The following is an 18475-nucleotide window of genomic DNA, read 5'->3' as shown; positions in this document are numbered from 1 at the left end:
AAGGCGAGGTCCATGTCGTAGATCATGTGTAGCGTAGATGATGGCGATGATTCTCAAAACTGTTTTTCTATCGGGTGCGCGGTAGCGCTCCCGATGGGAGTAGCCCCCGAGTCTATGGGCAAGTGCTTTCACTTGGGCATAGACTTAAGTTGTACTACTCGATGAAAAACTTAACTATATTTCTGGAGGACTTGATGAAATCCATGTGCTCCCGATGGGAGTAGGCTCCACTCGAGTCGTAGAATCGAGTTGAGTCTTCAAACCTTGATTGTCGTAGATGCTGTCGAAGTTATATTTCTATCGGGCGCGACCAGCGCTCCCGATGGGAGTAGCCCCGAGGCTACAGCCAAGTGTTTGCACTTGGGTGTAGGCTCAACTTGCTTTTAATCGACTCCACAAATTTTCCTCTTTCTTTTATCTTATCAGGAGGGTGAACAATACTCTCGATAAGAGTAGCCCCCGAGCCTATGGACAGGTGCTTGCACCTAGGCATAGGCTCGAGTTGTACTACTTGATAAAGAACTTGACTATATTTCAGGGCGCAGCCCCTCGTTTTATTGACTCCAGGCCGTTGCTATCTATGTTGTTCAGGGATAACGGTAAATGGGGCTGGTTCATCTGACGGATCAGGTACCAGTTAACTGCTCTTGTGGCAATCCGGCAAGAACCTACTTCAAGATCACGTCCCTAGACATGATCTCGGGACCTGGCGTAATTCGTCACGTGCCACTTAAGGACTTACCATGATCCGAATTCCAGTAATGTTATCGGGTCCACAGCGCGTCCGCCGGGATATTTCTTCACATCTGTTGATGTGGAAAAAAGTAGCAGAGCGCAGTCTTTGGCGATGCCACGCCACACAGGACGGATCCCGGGGTCTTACCTTCGCAGAGTTTTGCGGCATTCAGAGATTATTCGCGACTTTGGCGCTCTGAGAATATTTTGTCAAGTGTCTTGTTCGGCTGATGCAATGACCCATTTTGCAGGTTCTTCTATATTTTTCTCAGGCATGAATGAGACAACCGAATATATTGGGTTCTTCTATATTATCGGGTACATCATCGATGCTCTTGCTCCGAACAATATGACGAGTCAATGGACACGAAGATTTGTCCACTTTTTTTTTTGGGGTTCCTCCTTGATGTAAATTTCGTCGAGTTCCACATTCAGGAAAATTTCTTCGGGTCCTCCTTGAGGACAATTCTTCGGGTCCTCCTTGAAGATAATTCTTTGGGTCATCCTTGAAGATAATTCTTCGGGACCTCCTTGAAGATAATTCTTCGGGACCTCCTTGAAGATAATTCTTTGGGACCTCCTTGAATAAAATTTCGTCGGGTTCTCTTTTGAAGAAAATTTCGTCGGGTTCTCTCACGATTTTATCGGGTTCCTCCCTGAAGAAGATTTCGTCGGGTGCTATTTTGATTTCATCGGGTTCCTCCTTGAAGAAGATTTCGTCGGGTGCTCTTTTGATTTCGTCGGGTTCCTCCCTGAAGAAGATTTCGTCGGGTGCTCTTTTGATTTCGTCGGGTTCCTCCCTGAAGAAGATTTCGTCGGGTGCGCGGTCAGCGCTCCCGATGGAAGTAGCCCCCGAGGCTATGGTCGGGTGCGCGCATCCGGACATAGGCTCAAGAACTTGTATAATTTGCTTTCTCCTGCACAAATAAACAAAGTTTATCTATCTTTTCCTTGACTCTCTTTTTCGCATGCGGTGTCAGATGCTCAGATTCGATGATATGTAAAGTGAATATATGCCGCGCAGCCCCCAAGTGTCGGGTGCGGCGAAAGTAAACGATAATAAAAGAACACTTAGCTTTTTGGACACGACGAAGTCGATGCATGATGAAGTCTTCGAGTGTAGATAAGAAATCTTGCCAAAGTAGAAACCACCAAATAGCAAAAGTGGATGCCGCGAAATTGTTGATGAAGAAATAGCCGAGCCCCCTAGCGCTGCTGTGGTGACGTCATTATTGTTGCTTAGACGTTGTGTCACAGTTGTTACTCGGTACGAAGTTGTTGTTGAGCCCCCGAGCATTACTGAAAACGTTGTGTCGAAGTAGTAGTCGCCTGGAATATTATTTTGTAGCTATGCCCGGGGGCGAAGTTGTTGTCGAGCCCCCAAGTGTTTGCTACATGGATATGTGACCTGTTTTTTTGTTTCGCCTAGAGAATCATGAACACATACGCTTGGATCACAACGAAACTTGCGACATCTTCTACTCATTTTTTACTTCCGCTAGAGAATCCAATAAAATTGTTGACCCCATTGAAGCTGAATCCATTTGAATATCAAGCCATTGAAGATTACGCCATGAGAGATAAAGCATTGAAGATGAATCCAAGATGAAGTATTTGAGATGAATCCACATTGAAGATTACTCCATTAAATATGAAGCATATATTGAAGATGAATCCTCTAATATCATAGAGGATGAACCTTTGACCCGAAGAAAATAAATCCAGTAATAACCATAGAAGATGAATCCATTGACCCGGAAGCTCGTCGGGAGGATAAACTTAGTAATATCCATATAGATGAATCCGGAAAAAATAAATTTACTGACCCGAAGAAAATAAATCCAGTAATAATCATAGATTATAAATCCACTGACCCGGAAATGCATCGGGTAGTATTGTATTTAGAAGAAACCAATGGTAACCCGAAGAAGACATATCCACTCATCCAGAAGTGCACCGGGTAGTATTATATAAGAAGACATCAATGATACCCATATACATGAACCCACGGAACCGGAGATATAAATCCACTAAGCCGAAGAAAATAATGACCCGAAGAAGTCAAATCCAGTAAGCCGAAGAAGATAAACCCACTAAGCCGAAGAAAATAAATTCACCAAGTAATCAAGTGTATTTGCTGTAATGTTGTAATGGCGCAGCTCCCGAGTATTCCGGTGTAGCGAAATTAAATAATAATTGACTCTTGAAAGAAGACCACTTAGCTTATTTGTTGTCTATGGCGGAGCAGACGTGAAAATAGATCGTGCAGGTCGAGCGGCGTACACAATTGACTTGGCGCCTGACCGGAAGTAGTCGATGAAGAAGACGTAGTTGATGTGGCAGATCCGCAACGGGCGAGCACCGAGCGTGGAGAGTTGGTGATGGCGATTCCGTGGAGACTGTCAGACCAGAAAGTCCCACACGCGGTGAATGTGCGGCAGCGAGTTCGCGCTTGACGTGTCCGCGACATACGAGTCTCAGAATCCACGAGGGCTGCTCGCGATTGAATGATGCGTGTCATGCTTCAAAGGAAATACGTGAAGTGATGTATCAGATCGCTGCACGCATGGACAAAGTTAATTATGCAGATCGAATATTAGTTAAGAGAGTCAAAAGGAGTTTGGTCAGTAATAAAGAATGGCCGCTTCTTCTTGGAATTTGGACAGCAGCGGCCACCACTTGATTTGATCCTTTTTGATAGACTAGTAAAAATGCTCGTGCGTTGCACCGGGAAAAAAACTTAAACAACCTAATAAATCATTTGTAATTACACTTCCCATCTTTTCCACCTGTATTTTTCCTATTCATGGTGAACATTATTAATAGCATCACCTACTTGTAATACTTCAAACTCGTAACGAGGTGTCCCCTTTGTAATTTAAACTCAGTTCATGCTTCATCCGCACATTTTAATCTAGTGGTTTTTAGTGACTGCGGGCAACACCCCATGTGTGTGGAACAAAGGCCATTGATTAAAAAGGTCAATTAGCAGTTAAAAAAATTAGGATTTTGGGCATGCTATGCAGGACAATAACGCGGGATTGAATACCAAAATTGAATCCTTGATCCAAAGCCATAAAAAAAAATCACCGATCCAAATCACATTAAATAAATAAAAAATATTGAACTGCATATTTTTAGACAACAACTCAAATTTTCATTTCAAATATATTATTTCATTTGTTTGCAGTCATGTTAGTTTACTTTGATTTCTCGAAAAAGAAATACCAAAATTAAATCTTCGATTCACGACACACTAATTAAAAAAATCTATAAAAAGGGCAAATCGGAAGGCGATGGGACGGGCCATACTTTAGGGCGGGATATCAGAGGTGGGCGGTTCCGTTCCTCCCGCCGATGAGTGAGTCGGCGCTGCTCAGCAAAGATCAATGGGTGGCAAGAGGATGGGGATGTGGATTGAAAGGAAGACCAGTCGAACTCCGATATTTTTTCTGTTCAAGAGAGAAATACCAGGTTGGTGGTGGGGAAGAAAAGAACTGAATTGGTACAAGGTAAGTTTGTGATAATATGTGATTTGGTGAGAGAGTAAATTCGTCCAAAAAAATGTCGAAACGCAATATTTTTTTAATTATTACGTATAGAAGTATAGTGAAAATTTCCATGCATTGGATCGGGGATAAAAATAAACCTTTAGATAAAAAACCAGGCTACTTTTTTAAAAATAATACATTCATTTAGAGAGCTCTAAAGAAATTAGCATCATCATTTTAAAAAAACATCCCATGTTTCAAAAAGATATCACGTTGATATACCTGGCACTGCACGGCATCGTTGACTTAGCACCGGTGATCATGCCTTTGCGCCCCCCAGACTGTCGACAGAATATGCGTGATCACGGACACGGGAGCCACATCTCCTCCGTCGGCCCGCAGGCAACTCGACGAATTCTAAATCCTTTCTTGTTCGTTTCCTTCCCATGGCATGTCCTTTCTTGTTGTTTCCTTCCATGCCAGAAGGATTGAGTTTTTCTTTTAGGTAGCGCTTGCATGATCCGAACGGCCGTCACTTTCCCGATTCTGGTGCTACTTGTTCATTCTTGGACGACTTGTTCAAAAACACGGAATTTAGGTATATAAACCAGCAAGACACCGTATAACCCAGCGAGGTGGGACTAATCAACGATGTGCATACGGTTTCCTGGCATGTTTTCCTTGTGTGAGATGGCCGAAATGCCGAATCGTACTTTTTGCTGCTGGCCCGACCCAGTGTAGAACCAAACCGGCCCATAGCAATGTGAGCTAAGACCACAACAGATCGGAACGCTACTCCTTCTTCTCCCATTGCCGCCGGCATCCCGTCGATTCCTCTATCTGCCTGGCATTTTTCCCACCTGCATAAGGCTCCTTCCCCGATTTGGCCTTCGCGTGGCGTCTCACTCCCCCTCGTGGGGCGCGTCGCTCGGCAGACGCACGCCGCCCTCCTGCGTGGCCCTGCCTCCCTGCACGAGCTCTAACCGCGCCATGATCCGCCTCACAGCCATGGCCGCCGCACGAAGCTCCCCATCTCGAATTCGCTCCAACGCGAAGCTGTCGGACGGACGAAGGGAAAAGACTCACTAGGCACCAGCAGCCCCAACCGCACAAGCGCACCCCGACCTCGAATTCCCTTCACCGCGAAGCTGCTGGACGGACGAATGGAAAAATACTCACCACAAGCAACCCCGATGGCGACGGTGCGGATATGGGGTGCGGTGTGGATGGTGGAGGTCGTGGGTGCGGTTGGTACGGAAACAGAAAACATACCGGTTCAATGGCAATCGGCGGAACTATGTAACTTGGTGGGAGGGTAAAACCGGAAAATAAAAAGTTGGACGAAAATTTTGGCAGAAACCTTAGCTCATTTATTATTAGGTATAGACTAGTAAATATGCCCGTGCTTCGCTACGGGTGGAACGACTAAAACATTGGTACATGATGTACGGTCATCTCACTAAAAATTACCCCATCAAACATCACGATTATGCAAGTGCAAAAGAGGCTAAGAAAATATTAATATGGCAACAATTAGCAGATTGCTCATGTATCTCGGAGGGCATGCTCCCAGAAATACTTAAAAGCTGCCATGAATGTAAGCCAGCGCCGTGCATATCTGCCAAAAAAAATATCACATTAATTCATTAAAGATCAAACTAAATCGATTTGAAGCTAGCTAAGGCTGTTTGAAGGGATCTGCTTCGGTGTGCAACTGAACATGCTACTGAAGTACCAGGCACTTAAGTATATTGTATTATCAGAAAAATATCCTAAAATATTACCTAGTATGTATACAACTTCACATAGATAAATGAAATGCTCTGATTCATTTTGTTGTAATGCTTGACACCACGATGGACAGTTTCAGAAATATACTCCAGAACCAAGTTTAGATACATTTAATCCATCCCAGTTGTAGAAAAGAAACCGTGCTTCAGAGCCATCATTATTGGGCAAGTGATATCTGAAGACATTCTGCAGCTGTACAACACATGCCGTTTTACCAGAAGTGCAAAGGACAGACTTCTCAGCTAGCAAAACGTGAAGCATGTCAGGAATCTGCCGAAGCCTCATGACCTTGAACATTGGATACGTCCAATTTTGCAGAAGCTTTAGCTCCGAATCTGAACTCCTTCAAATAGACCATGGATTCTCGTCTCTGATGGCAGTGCCGACCACGCAAGAAAATCTGAGCAGAGCTCCACGGTTTCATTCCCTGTTAGGCTTTGCTTTGGTTGTGGTCATTAATCACACCTGATGCGGAGTGACCGGGCTGCGCACTTCGTCTCAACACGCCTCTGCCCCTGCTATCTGAAGAGAGGGCGAGACTATTCGTGGACGGCTAAGAGGAGCTTCGCATGAAGGGAATCGAATCTCCTTGTCTGCTTGTCTTCGAGGCATCCACGACCTTCGTACGTGACGAGACGGCGAGACTGTTCGAGACTTGCCCAAGACGATTTCCGGCGATGACTTAAGAACGTCGAGACGACGTAAAGGTCGAGTACAGGCGACACAGATCGAGCAGCGGAACTTGCAGTGGATCTGATCTGTCGAGGGTATCGAGTCGTCTTTATTGCCTTCAGTTTGCCGAACTGAGTCCATGCCGGGTTGCCTTTGCCCACGGGCGCGTGCTCTGGGGGCAGAGTCCGTGTACTTGCGGAGTTCAAAACGTACCCGTCGGTTGTTGTTTGCCTTGTTCGGTCACATTGAAGGAGAAAGGGAGCGTCGGGTCAGGAGCGACGTTGGGCGGCGCTAGGTTCTCTGCGGCGGGGCTCTCGTCTTGGAAGATTTGGGTATAGACGGAGGCTGGTCTTGGGCCACGGAAGGGAGAGAAACGGAGGGGAAAAGAGAGCTAGAGACAGGGCGCTCGGGTGGATTAGTTAGACGGGAACGAAACGTTTTTCTTTTGACTTACCGGTGGCAATTCTCGTAATTTCGGCTAACTTCAGGGGCAATAAAAAACGGACCAACAAGAAACCTTATTTTCTTTATTACTACTAGGTATAGATATAGACTAGTAAACATGTCCGTGCGTTGCATCGGGGAAAAAATCTACTTGGCCATATAATACATCGTGTGCGGCACCATGTGTCTTCATTGCCACCTCATCACACTTTAAGAAGGTGTTTGCCTCCCTCGGGATCTTTTTGCCTATCAAGTTAGAGACTGCTTCAATCATTGACATGTGGTAACACAAATCTAAGGCCTGCCCATATTCTCCCTTTTCGATCAACTTTGTGCAAGCAAGAACACATGCATATGAATATCCGTAAACTGCATCTCAGAATGTTGGTTGAAGTACCGCAAGATTGAGAGTCCCAACGACCAGAACGAGTTCCTTCGCCGCCACATCAGCGCCCCGCGATCGAACAGAGCTCCACCACGGCCTGATCGACAGTCCCTGCGACCAGATTGAGCACTTGACAGACGAGCTCCAAGGCAAGCTGTCCGAAGTGTTCAGCCCCATCGCAAACGTGAACCTTATTCAAGACGCCTGTAATTCCCGTTTCCCCACAGCGCCGCTGCCGGTCGACGGACTCTATGGCCTTGTGTTGTCCAACGAAGCCTATCGCCGCCGTGCACATACAACGCACATGTAACACTCAATTACCCGAAGGAAGTAGAAGCAAGAAAGCTCGATTCCAGGAGCCATCGGCCTGCCCATGCGCATCGCCCACTCTTCCGCCAGGAGCAGAATCCACCTCGTCATCGGCCTGCCCATTGCGCATCACCTACTCTTCCGTGGGGAGCAGAATCCACCTCGTCGTCAGCCTCAAGATGCTTCCGAAATCAGATGAATCTGGCATGACCTTAATGCTTATATATAGAATCTGGCAGCGGCCTAGTTCACGGACCCCATGGATGATTCTGGCTGGAGCTTTCTTGTTTGCATAGAATATCATTGGACTTGATTACTTGAACATCACTGCAGAAATTCAGATCGTCACAAAAAAACCTGCATGAAACAACCGAATCCGAACTGAGAGATTACCAGATGCAGATGCAGTGATATATCTCACGTTCACAACAACTAAACTACTGCGCTCATATTGATTTATTTAAGTTCCTGCAAAGGTATAAACAGAGAGGCAAGGCAATTCATGAACAACTATCTCACCACTTTCAGCTGAATCTCATGAAGCTAATGCTTTTTAGCGAACATATGGAGTGCACCGTACAAAGCTCTTGCTCGGAGTACAACCTGAACTTCATAATCGTTGCCGAGCATGAGATCAGATGTGAACTTCTCGTGCATATGAATATCTACTGGACTCCACCGGCCGCACAATGATACATAGCAGCAGTGATCAGCACAGCCTCGCATGAGTCAATTGGGGTCCATGGACGTGGACTTGAGGGGTGGCGCAGGGGCACTGATCGGCGCGGGCAAGCACATCCACGAGGGCAGCACAAGCGTCCAGGGAACAAGCACGGGAGGCCGGCGGCGCAAATATTCGAGCAGCAAGACCTTCAACAGCCAAAATTATTTCTATGATCTGCAACTCAGGTGAGCCCACCAACCGCGTCTCGAAACCTAGCGGCCATGCAGCAGCGTCATCGATGAAGGATCTCCATCCCCTCGCCGGAGAGTTTGGGCCACGATGCCACCATCACATCCCTGGACCTCATCAACAGATAAGCACGCCGCCACAAACTGCACCTCGATCAGATCCCCCGAAAAAAATAGTATATCGGTTCGCGAGTCGCCGGCGAAAATTGGGTTAATCGTGTTGGTTGGATACCAGGGTCGAGCGGTGTATATATGAGCCTTTATATGGAAATTTTCTGTTTGCGACTCTTTTTTCAGACCAAGACCCGAGACCAAACCTGATACGACACGGCAAGCGACGTACGAACTTCCAACTTTTGGCGGCCTAGCGACGGACGAAACAAACATAAGACTGACAGAACGGACAAAACCAGGGAAACACTTCTCCCTTTATTATTAGGTATAGATATAGATTGGGGGAATTCCGATCCCGTCTCAGCCTTGGCCGTAGTTCTCTACACAGCTCGTGCATGCCAGAAGAGCATCGCGCACGGGTTAGATCCAAGTGAAATAAATATTATGGTAAAGCAATCATCGAGAGAGAGAAAAAAAATCGATGCAGATTCCATCCATCACCGCGTGGAAGGGCGAAGGGCCAGCGTACAGGCGTATAGCCATAGTCGCCTAGACGACCCGCCACTGATACGTTGCCAGATGCAATCTGGCGATTGAAGATGACATAGATCTCGCCCGGATAATGAAATCCAGTCGCCGCGATTCCCCACAGACGGTGCCAATTGACGGGGGAATACCTCGGCAATGCCTACGTATTGTAGACTAGGGTTTCGGGAGAGAGCGACGATGGAGATTCCGGGAGCGAGATTAGGCACATGACGTACCCAGCTTCGGGTCCCCTCGGTGGAGGATCCCTACGTGCTGCTAGCGATCCAGTATATGATCATAGATGTGTTTACAGGGTGCCGCCGTAAGCGGAGCTATGCTGTCTATCCGTTGTCCCCCCTATTTCGGGTGCCCTGGCTAGCTTTATATATGCAACCAGCCTAGGGTTTTACAAGAGTCCTAGTCGACTACTTCTTCGGGTTGCCTTGTTGGGCCTTCTCCATATTGGGTCTTCTCCATATTGGGCCGAGCTAGGTATACTAATAATGAGTACCCGAAGGGTATACCCATGTCACCCACTGTTTGTGAAAATAAAATGAATCCATAGTCAAGTCCCTATTATACCCACTTTTTGTGAAAATAAGCTGATTAGTTGCATTCCTTGGATCTTTCCACCATAAAAAGCAATAGCCATGATGCGGGGTGGCCTTCCGACACCTCCACACAAAGACCAACAAGTCCCCCAAGTGGACTGATGACGCGAGCTCGGGTTAAAGCTCTACAAGATGAGGTGAACTCGCTCCTCACCACCCTTGATCTCGGTACCCCTTTGGACGGAATGCTACCTCATGCAGATGTGTTATGTGTCATTATGTACAAGCCGCATCAAGACCCTGGAGAGGAGGATACGCCATGGTCAAGGGAAGGAGAGGAGCAGCGGGATATGGAGATGATCACGAAGCCGAACCCGACGTCGCTCGAAGCACTCAAAGGAAGAGAAGAGTGCTGGCCGGTCCAGGACCCGGTCAGACCGGCCCCACAACCGGGCCATCCGGTCCCAGGCCCGGTCAACCGGGCGCCCAACCGGATTTCCCTGCATCGTACCAGAAGGCAACCGGAAACTTCGCAAGATTCCGGTTGGCGCCCGATCGACCGGACCCAGGACCGGACCGCCCGGTCACAGGCCCGGTCTGACCGGATTCCAAACCGGATTTGACGGGAATGACTCACCAAACTGCCTAAGTTATCCCTTCGCGTACCTTTTCGCCTTGCTGGCCATGTATGCCTATATAAGTAGCCTGGACCCCTCCTTTACCCCTCAGACTTGAATAGAGCTTAAACACAACTTTGAGCTTAGTCTCCCTAGGGTTATCATCCCTCTGTAATCAAGGCATCATGGTTGTTGATTTGGATATTGTTGAGTGAGATTCTAGTACAAGCTACTCTCTCTCCCTCATCAATCTCTTCTTCTCCAACCCCAATCTCTCACCGGGAATTCTGCCTCGTGCCTCTTCCGGGTGATTCTATTGGCGTGGTCCATCGAGCCACGGGGGTAAGTATCGGGTGTATCGGGTTGGTGTGCGTGCGTGAGTACCGGCGTTCTTCGTGTTCTTCGTGTTCCTCTCGTTCTCCCACCTCTTCCCTTGGTTTTCGGGGTCAAATCGCGAGATCGGGCCACTCCCGGGATCTTAGATCTCATCATATGGTATCCGCAGCTTTTGGTTACCACGATTTTGACCCTCCACCCACCCGATTTCGTTTCTAGAAATTTTTCCACAAAATCCCCAAAAATAGCCCCAAAGTGCCTCTTGACCGATCTGTGATTTGGTTGCGTTTTGAGTGGTTTTGGTCCGTGGATTCGGTGTTGTTGTGCTTGATCTACTATTTCCCCAACTTTTAGCCTCCAATTCCATCGTTTCCCGTCGATTTGCTCTTTTGGTTTTGGTTTGGGGAAGAACATGAGAGAGAATCGCAAAACCCGGTCAACCGGACCCCAGACCGGACCAGCCGGCCCAGCACCCGGTCGACCGGGCGGCAACCGGACCATCCGGTCCTCAGTCCGGTCCAACCGGATCCAGACCGGGCGCAGCTCCGCGCCCTCCTCCGAGCTCGATTTCGGCTACCACCACCACCACCACCATCATCGCAGGTATAACTTGCAATTTTCCCTTGTAACCCTCTTCCTTTTGCGATCTATTCTATCGAGCATTGCTTGTTTAGTGTTGCGAGACATTGCACGTGGCCCCGATTGTGAGGTGTGTGTGTCGTGTGGAGTAAAGCATACAAGCAAACACTCGTGTGGCAAGATAGCAAAAGGGAGGCTAACGCTAACATAGTGCGTGAAAAAGCCCCAAAAACACAAAAAGAGTGCAAGTCGCACCATACATCCATACATACAAAAGTGTCAAAGTGCCACCATAGATACAAAAGAGTGCAAGTGCCACCGTGTACAAAAGAGTCATAAGCTTTTAAGCAAACGAGAGAAGAGAAGAGAGGCCGCGTGTGAATCTTGTTGTCTCTTCATTTGCAACCAAAGCTTTGGCTCTCCTTGTGATAGTGTGACACCGAGCACCTTTACATACACTTTTCCACCATAGTTACATCCCGTGTGTGTGTTCCACAACTTTTCCGTGTTTATAGTGATCTTCACATTGACATTTGGATTTTTGGACCTCACCCACTTTTAACAACATACTCGATCTTGGATTTGTCTTTTGGCTTTCCACAACACTCACCTAACACCATATTTGCTAGCTTTTGCGTGTGGTTTTGCGTGTGTTCCCGATACACTTGATCTTGCTTTTGGCTTGGTTGATTGCCTCAATACTATCTTACCTTGGTAAGAGTGCGAGGTAGTCTCCTTCCACTAACATACACAACATAGTTCTTGTCTTGCCATCATGGATAGGAACGGAGATGACTCAAGGGATGTAGAAGTCCTCCGCAACACCGAGAGGTTGGCTACTCAACACAACCTATGGACACAACGACAAGAGTTCAAGGAACAACTCGCCCTCTTCGAGACGCGCATCGATGAGCAATACGATGAAGTGGCTCACAACTTCTCCGCCGTGAACCAAGACTTGGCTCTTCTTCGTGAAGCTACGGACAACTTGAATGGCCAAATGGCGGCCAATGATGCGAACATGGAGCGGCGCATGGATAGCCTCGAGCGCGCCATCACCAACTTGGGTCGCCATCGCCGACACCGCTCTACTTCATCATCCTCAAGCTCGCCACAAGATTACTACTCTCATGGTGGCCTTTCGTCCTCAAGATCTTCCTCAAGGCATGAAGACCATCATCGACCTCATCGCCCACATGCTCATCATGAAGACTCTCGCTCCAACTCTAGGCGTGGAGAAATACATCGCCATGCTCGTCCACATGAACGACCTCCACAAGACCAAGTCCTTCAACAAGATCATCACCAAGCGGATCGCCATGCCCGCCATGGGCGTGACGACCAACCCCAAGACCAAGGTCCTCAAGATCCACCTCGGCGAGATCTCCGATGTCACCCTCGACATGACCAATGTGGAAGAGGAAACCCACAACATGATCAAGATGAAAGGGCCAACAATGAGCCTCATCACCAACCTCGACAAGATCTTCAACAACATCATCACCGTGAACCAAGTGAAGCTAGTGTCCACCTTCAACGCCAACCCAATGCTATGGTTGGCCGTGGAAGACCTCCTATCCCACCTCAAGCCGCAAGAGATGAAGGCATCCGTCCTCGCCGAAGAAATTTGGAGGATGAAGAAAACATGTTTGGAAAGCTCAAGTTCACCATGCCAAAGTTCAAGGGCAAAGAGGATGCCGAGGCCTATCTCTCATGGGCACTCAAGGTTGACAAGATATTCCGCATCCACAACTACTCCGGTGCCAAGAAAGTGGCTATGGCATCGCTTGAGTTTGAGGATTACGCCAACAATTGGTGGTAGCAAGTCCTCACCCTAAGGGAAGAAAAGGGTGAACCTCCTATTGACACTTGGGAAGAGATGAAGGAAGAGATGCATGCTCGCTTTGTCCCAACGCACTACATGACCGACCTCTTCAACAAGCTCCAAAAGTTGAAGCAAGGCACCAAGACCGTTGAGGAGTTCTTCAAGGAGATGGAGCTCACTATGATGCGAGCCAACATCCAAGAATCCGAGAGCCAAACCATTGCTCGTTTCTTCAATGGCCTCAACTACCCCATCAAGAGGATAGTGGAGTTGCAACCATACTCCAACATGGTTGAGTTGGTCCACCAAGCATCGAAGGCCTCGCCAAGTGATTGAGGACATCAAGTACTCCAAGACCAAGACATACTTCTCCTCCAAGCTCGCTACATCAACTCCTCCTACTACAAGTGTCAAGCCCGACGTGCCCTCTACACCATCCAAGAAACCGACTATCCAAAGTCGCATGAAGCAAACGGTGTCCTCCACCGCCTCCTCTAAGGCATCTATGGGACCCTCTAATGTCACTTGCTTCAAGTGTGGCACCCAAGGCCACAAATCGTTTGAGTGCAAGAACACCAAGGTTATGATCACTAGGGAGAATGGTGATATCGAGACGCTAAGTGAAGATGAATACGAAGCCCTTGTGCAAGCCGCCGCGGCCAATGAAGAAGCTTATGAGGAAGAAAGTGGAGAAGACCCTCTCTTATGTGAGCATGACCCAAGTCCCTCACTTGTGGTCACAAGGGTGCTAACAACTCAACCTCAAGCTATGGAAGACCAATGGTGCAACATCTTCCAAACCCGTGCCGGAATTGGTGGCAAATCGATCAAGGTCATCATCGATGGTGGAAGTTGCCATAGCCTTGCTAGCACCGAATTGTGTGAGAAGCTCAACCTCACTCTCCGCAAGCATCCTCACCCTTTCCATATCCAATGGTTGAGTGACAAGGGCAACGTCAAGATACAACATACCGTCACCGTCACCTTCAAGATTGGACCTTATGAGGATACTATTGAGTGTGACGTGGTACCCATGACGGTGTGCCACATGTTGCTTGGCTTCCCTTGGCAATTTGACAAGAAGGCTATACATGATGGACTCTCCAATACATACACCTTCAAGGTCAAGGACAACAAGTTCGAGTTGCGCCCGATGACTCCTAGCCAAATCATCGCGGATAATGCGAAGGCTTTAGCGAGGGCTCAACTCCGCACCCACCATAGTGAGATGAGAGGAGAGGGAACGACCCACCACAAAGATAGTGAGCGCCACAAGCCATATATGAGTGAGACCAAGAGTGTTCTCCTAGCCACCAAGAGTGAGTGGAGAGAGGTCCAAGATAACCCATCCACCATATTGCACTACGTGCTCATAAGCAAGGGACCATCGTCGGCGACTAACGACTTAAACAACATTCCTCCGTCTTTGTTGTCTCTTTTACAGGAGTTCCAAGACGTCTTCCCCGACAAGCTCCCTCATGGACTACCACCACTTCGAGGCATAGAACACCGCATCGACCTCATACCCGGCGCTCCGCTTCCAAACCGTGCCGCCTACCGCACCAACCCCAAAGACACAAAGGAGATCCAATGACAAATACAAGATCTCCTCCCCAAAGGGTACGTCCGCGAAAGCCTTAGCCCTTGTGCGGTTCCCGTGATTCTTGTGCCTAAACCGGATGAGACGCAACGGATGTGTATGGATTGTCGCCCCATCAATGCCATTACCGTCCGTTACCGCCATCCCATTCCGCGTTTAGATGACATGCTTGATGAATTAAGTGGTGCCACGATTTTCTCTAAAGTCGATTTGTGTAGTGGCTACCACCAAATCCGCATGGCCATTGGTGATGAATGGAAAACGGCATTCAAGACCAAGCTTGGTCTCTATGAATGGCTCGTTATGCCTTTTGGTCTTTCCAATGCTCCATCCACTTTTATGCGTCTTATGAATCACATCTTGCGTCCTCTCATTGGCAAGAGTGTGGTTGTCTATTTCGATGATATTCTCATTTATAGCAAAAATCTCGAGGACCATGTGCAACATGTGAGAGAGGTCTTATGCATCTTGCTTCATGAAAAGCTTTATGCTAACCTCCCCAAGTGCACCTTTGCTCAAAACAAGTTGGTTTTCCTTGGCTTCGTGGTTTCCGCTAATGGGATTGAAGTTGATTCTTCAAAGGTGGAGGCCATTCACAATTGGCCCACTCCTACCAATGTTGGTCAAGTCCGAAGTTTTCATGGACTTGCCGGTTTTTACCGCCGCTTTGTGAAAGATTTTAGCACCATTGCTTGCCCTTTGAACGAGCTTACCAAAAATAATGTTCCGTTTGTTTGGGGCAAGGCCCAAAAAAATGTTTTTGATGAGTTGAAGAAACGCCTTACTGAAGCTCCTCTTCTTGTCCTTCCAAATTTTGCAAAAACTTTTGAGATTGAGTGTGATGCAAGTGGACTCGGTATTGGTGGAGTTCTTATGCAAGAGGGCAAACCCGTTGCATATTATAGTGAGAAGTTAGATGGCGCACGCCTCAACTATCCTATATATGACAAGGAGCTCTATGCTTTGGTTCGTGTTCTTGAAGTTTGGCAACACTATCTTTGGCCAAAAGAGTTAATCATTCATTCCGACCATGAGTCCTTGAAATATTTGAAAAGCCAACACAACTTGAACAAACGACATGCAAAATGGGTCGAGTTCATTGAGTCCTTCCCATATGTAATCAAATACAAGAAGGGCAAGGACAATGTTGTGGCGGATGCTCTTTCCCGCAAAAACACCCTTTTGCTCACTCGTTTGGATTTTCATGTTTTGGGACTTGAAGAGATCAAAGAACTCTATCCTTCCGATTCTTTCTTTGCTCCCATATTTGAGAAGTGTTCCGTTGAACGAGGAGTGGATGATTTCTATTTGCATGATGGCTACTTGTTTAAAGCTAACAAGATTTGCATTCCCGAGTCTTCTCTTCGAATATTACTTTTGCAAGAGTCACATGGAGGTGGTCTTATGGAACACTTTGGACGAGAGAAGACATATGCCATGCTCTCAACCCACTACTATTGGCCAAGAATGTACCACGACGTGGAACGCCTTTGCCGCCGGTGCACAACTTGCTTACAAGCTAAGTCTACCTCCAACCCTTATGGTCTTTACACACCATTTCCTATTCCATATGCACCATGGACCGATATTAGCATGGATTTCATCCTAGTATTGCCTCGCACTAAGCATGTTCATGATTACATATTTGTGGTAGTGGATAGATTCTCTAAGATGGCTCATTTCATACATTGCCATAAGAGCGACGATGCTTCACACATTGCTTCATTGTTTTTCAGGGAAATTGTTTGCCTACACGGAATACCGGCAAGCATTGTGTCAGATCGGGACGTCAAGGTCATGAGCTATCTATGGAAGTCGCTCATGGCAAAGTTTGGAGTGAAGCTCTTGTTCTCATGATCCTCACACCCGCAAACGGACGGACAAACGGAAGTGGTCAATCGAAGCCTCTCCACTCTCCTACGCATCCTAGTGAAGAAAAACTTGAAGTCATGGGAGGAGTGCCTCCCACACGAGGAGTTCGCCTACAACCGTGCCAAGCACTCGACAACATCATGGAGTCCCTTCATGGTCATCTACGGCTTCGAACCTCAACGGCACTCGACATACTACCACTTCCCCTTCATGAGCGGACAAACATGGACTTCGACAAGCGCACCGCCGCCATGAAGAAACTACATGAAGAAACAAGGGCGACCATTCAAGAACATGTGCTTCGTCAAGCTAACCGCCTCAACGCCAAGAAGAAGGAACGCATATTTCAAGAAGGCGACCTCGTTTGGATCCACCTCCGGAAGGAAGGGTTCCCCCACGAACGCAACTCAAAGCTCAAGCCAAGAGGAGATGGCCACTTCAAGGTCCTCAAACGCATCAACAACAACGCTTACGTCATCGACATCCCAACCTCCAAGTACTTGGTGAGCAACACGTTCAACGTTGCGGACTTATCACCATATCATGAAGATGAGGAGGCACAAGAGTCGAGGACGACTCTTTCCCAAGGGGGGGAGATGATGCGGGGTGGCCTTCGGACACCTCCACACCAAGACCAACAAGTCCCCCAAGTGGACCGATGACGCGAGCTCGGGTTAAAGCTCTACACGATGAGGTGAACTCGCTCCTCACCACCCTTGATCTCGGTACCCCTTTGGACGGAATGCTACCTCATGCCGATGTGTTATGTGTCATTAGGTACAAGCCGCATCAAGACCCCGGAGAGGAGGATACGCCATGGTCAAGGGAAGGAGAGGAGCAGCGGGACATGGAGATGATCACGAAGCCGAACCCGACATCGCTCGAAGCACTCAAAGGAAGAGAAGAGTGTTGGCCGGTCCAGGACCCGGTCAGACCGGCCCCACAACCGGGCCATCCGGTCCCAGGCTCGGTCAACCGGGCGCCCAACCGGATTCCCCTGCATCGTACCGGAAGGCAACCAGAAACTTCGCAAGATTCCGGTTGGTGCCCGGTCGACCGGACCCAGGACCGGACCGCCCGGTCACAGGCCCGGTCTGACCGGATTCCAAACCGGATTTGACGGGAATGACTCACCAAACTGCCTAAGTTATCCCTTCGCGTACCTTTTCGCCTTGCTGGCCATGTATGCCTATATAAGTAGCCTGGACCCCTCCTTTACCCCTCAGACTTGAATAGAGCTTAAACACAACTTTGAGCTTAGTCTCCCTAGGGTTATCATCCCTCTGTAATCAAGGCATCCTGGTTCTTGATTTGGATATTGTTGAGTGAGATTCTAGTACAAGCTACTCTCTCTCCCTCATCAATCTCTTCTTCTCCAACCCCAATCCCTCACCGGGAATTCTGTCACGTGTCTCTTCTGGGTGATTCTATTGGCGTGGTCCATCGAGCCACGGGGGTAAGTATCGGGTGTATCGGGTTGGTGTGCGTGCGTGAGTACCGGCGTTCTTCGTGTTCTTCGTGTTCCTCGCGTTCTCCCACCTCTTCCCTTGGTTTTCGGGGTCAAATCGCGAGATCGGGCCACTCCCGGGATCTTAGATCTCATCAAGCCCACTCACTTATGACTATTTTAATACATTGCTTATCGTCTGTTTACTACACTAATAGAAAACAGCTTATTAGTGGCGCACTGGTTTTAGCTATCAGTGGCGCACCC

The sequence above is a fragment of the Lolium perenne genome, chromosome 1 (genome assembly GCF_019359855.2).
Source record: "Lolium perenne isolate Kyuss_39 chromosome 1, Kyuss_2.0, whole genome shotgun sequence".
Lineage (NCBI taxonomy): Eukaryota > Viridiplantae > Streptophyta > Magnoliopsida > Poales > Poaceae > Lolium > Lolium perenne.
The sequence above is the reverse complement of the archived record's forward strand: the minus strand, read 5'-3'. Positions refer to the sequence as shown.